This window comes from Strix uralensis, chromosome 7, assembly GCF_047716275.1.
Source record: "Strix uralensis isolate ZFMK-TIS-50842 chromosome 7, bStrUra1, whole genome shotgun sequence".
In the NCBI taxonomy this organism is placed as follows: Eukaryota; Metazoa; Chordata; class Aves; order Strigiformes; family Strigidae; genus Strix; species Strix uralensis.
Genome location: NC_133978.1, coordinates 10,611,036 through 10,617,772, shown reverse-complemented (window position 1 = coordinate 10,617,772; position 6,737 = coordinate 10,611,036).

The following is a 6,737-nucleotide window of genomic DNA, read 5'->3' as shown; positions in this document are numbered from 1 at the left end:
TTTTCGCTGGGGTGGACTTTAATTTTCTTCATAAAGCTAGTATGGGTTGTGTTTTGGATTTGTGCTGGAAACATTGTTGATAACACAGAGATGTTTTCTTTATTGATGAGCAGTGTTTACACAGAATCAAAGCCTTTTTTGCTCCTCATCCCACTCCACCAGCGAGGAGGCTGGGGGTTCACAAGAAGTTGGGCAGGGACACAGCTGGGACAGCTGACCCCAACTGATCCAAGGGATATCCCAGACCATATAGTGTCATGCTCAGCAGATAAAGCTGGGGGAAGAAGAAGGAAGGGGGGACATTCAGAGTAAAGGTGTTTGTCTTCCCAAGTAACTGTTATGTATGACAGAGCCTGGCTTTCCTGAAGATGGCTGAACCCCTGCCTGCCAGTGGGAAGCAGTGAATGAATTCCTTGTTTTGCTTTGCTTGCATGCGTGGTTTTTGCTTTACTTACTAAACTGTCTTTATCTCAGCCCATGAGTTTTCTCACTTTTTCAATTCTCTCCCCCATCCCACTGTGGGGTGAGTGAGTGAGACGCTGTGTGGTGCTTAGTTGCCAGCCGGGGTTAAATCATGACATCAAATTTAAAAGAAAACATTTTATGAGATTCTATTATTTTGTTTATCAATTTTCTCTGAAAAAGCTTCAGTAGCTTCTAATAGACATCCAGGTTATACAAGCTATGTGTAGTCAATGACTTCTATATAATGAGGCCAAAGAAAATGAAAAAATATGTTAAAAAAATTGCCAAGTACATTTTAATAATGAGAAAATTATGTGCATGTGTGCTGTATGATAGGCACTAATGTAAGAACCTAACTCAAGCAGACAGTGATCTGCAGATGAACACTACATTCAATTCAAAGATGAAGAGGCTACATTAATCAAATTCATTATCTATTGAAAAAATGTACTCAGTTCAAATAATTCTTACATTTTCACACTGGTCATGCAGCTGCTGCCTCAGTAACAATCTAGAAGAGTATGCTAAGGTGAATGAAATGGCTGATTTCAGAGGAAATCTTTAAGACAGTAGGGCCATACACAACAAGAAATCAGCCTGAATACATCCTAAGTACCCTCTAATCCCAGCCGACCCAGCTGGGGTGTGGTGGGTGGGTCTTCTCATTATCTTTGTACTGCTGTTCAATAGAGTTTTTTGAGCTCAGTTTGCTTTGAGCAAACCAGAGTACCAGAAATTTCAACTGGAGGAAAGACGTATTCCTCCACCAGCACTGCAGATCCATCTGTTTGCATTAATGGACAGATTTGGCCTCTTTACCTCCAAAACAGGGATGTTTATATTACTTCTACCCTTCTAAGATGAACAGCCTAATTCACAGCTCCAGCAAGGTTGATCTGGCTACCTCTAGCCACCAATGGAGAGAAATCAGTACCCTGACAGTCCAGTACGCTAAAGCACAGCTAGGCTCAGTTGCCAATCCCAAACAGTCTTCCAGTCTTGCCCTCTCCGTGGCAAAAGGTAGCAATAACCCATCTGCAAGTAAAGAGTAAAATGTTGGGCATTCAGCTCTAAATGAGAGTCTCAGGCCCTCGTTACCAAGTTTCATTTCCACTTTCATGACATTACTGACCTATTTCATTCTTTCCACCCATTTGTTTGTCTTACAGTTTCATGTCACAGATGATGTCTCTTTTTTTAAATTGCACTAAAACCAGAGTGTTGGAAAAGCATACTGTATTAGTTGTCTTGCCTGGGAAACCTGTTGCACATCTCAAAGCTGCATTTCAGTCACCTTCAGGCTCAGGCAGCTGTTTTTCATCATGCCTGGTTTACATTTTCAAGACCTTCTTTACAATTGCAAAAGCTAAAAGAATATATATATGTGGGGGGTTTTAAATATAAAAACAAACACACAGACCCAGAGAGTTCCCAATAATTACCTCATTTCAAAAGCTTAGGTTGTAAGCAAGGAAAACTGTGCCAGCTGGGATATATTTTATCTATAGATTGAAGGTGTAGAATCACTCATTCCTGACTTCCTGGTGTGAGTCTCTGTAAAAACCTAAGAGGCTCTGGGGTTATTATAATATATTTGAGGGACAACTCTATTTTCTATGACATCAGATTTGTTTCAAGATTATTTTCTCTGGCCATAAGGAAAGAAACTGTTTTACGTTTTTGTTCCCCTTACCCAACTGAATAAAAATGCGTATGATCTTCCCATATAAAAGTATATTGGCTTATATAGAAGGTGAATTCATAATGCAATAAACACTGTAGCATTTATTCCTATAGTATTTCAGCTTCCCCAGAGTTAATTTTTGTCAAAAACAAACTGAAAAGAACAATCTATCCAATGCCATGATTCCTTAACTGCATGAACCAAGCAGTTCTTCACAAAACTCCTGATGTGCATTGACATGTATAAAGTTCAATATGACATCATGTTAGTACTCATCATGTGATTCAAGAAGTGAAACAGAAACAAGATTTTTAAAACAAATCATAGCCTGCATTTTCTTACCCTAAGGCTGAATTAAATTAACTGCCTTAACTTACATAGGGTAGGATTCAAAGTAGGCACACATCCATAAAGGTGGATGCATGCTTCTGAGCAAAGTCTGCCCCATAAGAGCAGATGTCAAAGTTATCTGTTTAGGATGGGCTAGATTACACCTTGGAAATGTTTATTTTCAATAGCTATAAATAGAAGTCTAGATGGGTAGCTGAGATACACGGCAGGTGTCTGGAGTTATGGTAATAAATAACAACATAGTGGCCCTGGCATCCTGCAGACAATACCCCTGGGAACTATTGAATATTCCAAGGAGAAACAAATACAAACAAAAATACAAGCAAAAATTCCTGTTCAGACAAGGAAATTGAGAACAGTTTTCCTGCAGCCTGATCAGTTGTAAATGGAGGCTTATTCCACGGGCCTTACAAATTCATTAACACTAGATTTCCTTATTCTGCAAGTTTTCTGAGATCCATTCACACTACTAATGCAAACTCTTGCTCTGCTCTTACTGAGACAGTTGTCTTAGATGGTACTGTCCAAACAGTTTTCTTGATGGGCCTAGTTCTAAGAGGAGAGGAATATCGTTGTTGAGCATAGCTCGGGAGGAATACAGATTTCTTTAACAGACTACCTCACTTCATTGGTGGGAGAATGAGAGAACTTATTTCTGTTCAGATAAAGGCCAGGCAGGAGAAATAATCTCAGAGAAGAGCTAAAAATCTGTGATACTAAAAATGAGTTGTAGCATCATGCTTATGATATTGGAAGTGCACAGCCTTCTTCCCTTAAATAAGATTTCCTATTACAATTCTTTATTAGAAGACATGAATTGCCCTCAGCAGAACAAATTTTAATGGATAGTTGCCATAGGGAAGTGTCTAGGAGAATTAGACAGGTCACTGTACTATAGTAGCCTTAGATCTGTACTATGGTAGCCTTAGATCAGGCACTGCTACTGTCTGCAACGCTATGCCTTTAGGGACAAAAAGAGGGAAGAAGACAAGAAGAGAAGTGAAAGAAGAAAAATGGTGCAGAAAAGACAAACAATACAACAACCAGAAAGAGCTCAGCTGAGGACAAAGAAGGAGATCTTCAACATTATAGTGGGAACATATTAAAGTGTAGGTTATTGGTCCAGAGACACCAGGCAAACCACAAGTTCACTGGATTCTGTAAGACTGGCTGGTTTCTACAAACTCTGAGATTAGCAAGCTCCTTCATGGCAACTTGAACTGTGGTTTTATATACTCTTATGAGAACAGGTACAGTCCTTGCCATGTTTAACTGGGATCGAAATTCTCCTGTCTCAGAAAAAAAAGACATGCCTGAACACAAGGGGTGCTGGAATAACTTCTTATCTAGCCATGATATCTAAGAGAGTTGGTTTAGGAAAAGATGCACTTTCAGCAGAAGATGGAGGTGAGTGCTAATAGTTTTCAGAAATGCTTTCTCCTTCTATTTAAGGCCAAATAATTAAGGGTTTAGGAGGAAGTTTTTACTAAGATCAGATTTCTGCTTTTTTAGAAAGACTTGTTTCTCAGTTGTTTACAAAAGTACTTGTAGTTGATAGTCTGAAGACTTTATACTTAAACATTTGTAAACAAACTGGTATGGTTTGAATTTAGTGTTGACCCTGGCTTGAGAAAGAGATCGGACAAGATGACTTTCTGAAATCCTTTTCAATCTGAATTATTCTACAATTCTGTCATCCATTGAACCGTTCCATTTGCTGACATTTAACAGTCATCCTCTTTAACCTGGGAATTTAAACCTTCACAGTAGAGAACTCTGTGTACAGAGGGCAATATTTGCCCCTTGCAACTTTTGCACTGGTTAACTGGATGATTAGACTCCGAGTAAATCTTCTCAGAGTTCTTGTTTTAGCAGTACTTCCTGGAGTAGTAAGTCTCAGCTACCAAGACTTCAATGGTTGAGGAGAAAATTAGCTTACCTGGAAAATTTCAGGAGTCAAGCACAGCTGGTTGTCAACTGGGGAGAGACATCTTAGCTACCATACTGCTTCATGACATAACACTGTCAGAACATGTTTGAAAACAAAGCATCACTGCAGCTTGTTGCTTTTCCAGGCGAAGGCAAACAGAGGAACCAGACACCATAGCCTTACCTCCTCTTTGCCTATGTTTCTGGTAGCTTGTCCAGCCCTGTATTTCTTTACATTAAAGGTTTTCCCAACCTGTAAATGTGTTGGGAGACTGCTGACTTCTTACTTTCAGGAGGTCTTGCCTGATACTCAGTTTGACTAACCACTTTATCCTACTCATTTTTTTCTACACATCCATATTTACCCTCTTTTGAGTGTTCACATCTTTCTGACATAAATTTAGGTTTTCATCCCTTAGCCTTCTGTCCATGTGTAATTCTACTAAAATTACATGGACTTCTGTTAGCCTTTTATCTGCAGACTGTCTTAGCAATACACTGCTTCTTGTCTGATCTCTTTAGGGTGGCTGTTTTTTTCCTTTGGGAGTCTATTTGTATTCTGTGGCATTGGGTTTGTATGGCAAAGTTTTGGTAGTGGGTGGGCTACAAGAGTGGCTTCTGTGAGAAGCTGCTAGAAACTTCTCCCATGTCCAACAGACCCAACCTAGCTGATTCCAAGAGGGACCTGCTGCTGGCCAAGGCCAAGCCCATTAGTGAACGGTGGTAGCACCTCTGGGATAAAATATTTAAGAAAGGGGAAAAAAAACCTGTGGGGGATCAACTTCAGATAAAGAGAGGAGTGAAAATACATGAGAGAAACAACTCTGCAGACACCAAGTTCAGTGAAGAAGGAGGGGGAGGAGGTGCTCCAGGTGCCAGAGCAGAGATTCCCCTGCAACCTTTGGTGCAGCCCATGGTGAGGCAGCTGTACCCTGTGGACTGTGGAGGTCCACAGTGGAGCAGATCTCCACCTGCAGCCTGTGGAGGACCCCACACTGGAGCAGGGGGATGCCCAAAGGAGGCTGTGACCCCGTGGGAAGCCCACAATGGAGCAGACTTCTGGCAGGACCTGTGGGCCCGTGGAGAGAGGAGCCCACACTGCAGCAGGTTTGCTGGCAGGACTTGTGACCCCACAGGGGACTCACGTTGGAGCAGTCTGTTCCTAAAGAACTGCACCCTATGGAAGGGACCCACACTGGAGCAGTTCGTGAAGAGCTGAAGCCCGTGGGAAGGACTCACATTGGAGAAGTTCATGGAGAATTATCTCCCATGGGAGGGACCCCACACTGGAGCAGGGGAAGAGTGTGAGGAGTCCTCTCCGTGAGGAGGAAGGAGAGGCAGAGACAATGAGTGGTGAACTAACCACAACCGCCCTCTGCGCTGCTGCGGAGGAGGAGGTAGAGAAATAGGGAGTAAAGTTAAGCTCAGGAATAAAGGAGGGGTGGGGGGAAGGTGTTCTAAGATTTGTTTTATTTCCCATTACCCTTACTCTGATTTGATTGGCAATAAATTAAGTTACTTTTGCCAAGTTGAGTCTGTTTTGCCCATGATGGTAATTGGTGAGTGATCTCTTACTGTCCTTATCTTCATCCACAAGTGTTTCGTTATGTTGTCTCTCCCCTGTCCAGTTGAGGAGTGATAGAGAGGCTTTGGTGGGTACCTGGCATCCAGCCAAGGTCAACCCACCACATCCATTGTCAGAACACAGTGAATTATTCTAGTTACTGTCACCTCTAGAGCTAAAGAAAGAGGAATAAGTCTGCCGCAGCTGTGTGTTGAGAAGCCTACATTTCAAGCATGAAATACTACTGGGCTTTTTTCCCCAACATATCATCCTACAAAATCAGATCTAATTTACTGCTGGCTATTTCTAGCTCTTTTTTTTCAGTGTTACCGATTTCCATGCTCCTCCTTCCCATTGAATATCAATGTTTCAGATTATATCCCTTCAAGACAACGCCTCCCATGGGAACAACAGTTGCTGGTTACCAGCTGCTGGCCAGCCAGGAACATACCTCTGCACACTGCTTGCTGCCTTTCATGCAGAACTCTGTGAATACAAGAGTCTGAACTATCTTAATTTAACAGGTATATCCAGACCTTCTGACAAGTTCTAGAGATGAAAACCAAAAATCAATACAATCAAGTTCTCAGATGTAGATGAACAAAGTTTTAAGGATGTTCAGACAGTTGCTGTGTGAACTTCATCAGATACTATGGCATATAGCACAGTAATATCCACACACAGGAAAACAAAACCTCTAAATGTCTGGAAAACTGCGGTTCCTCACATATCTGGAAAAGTTCT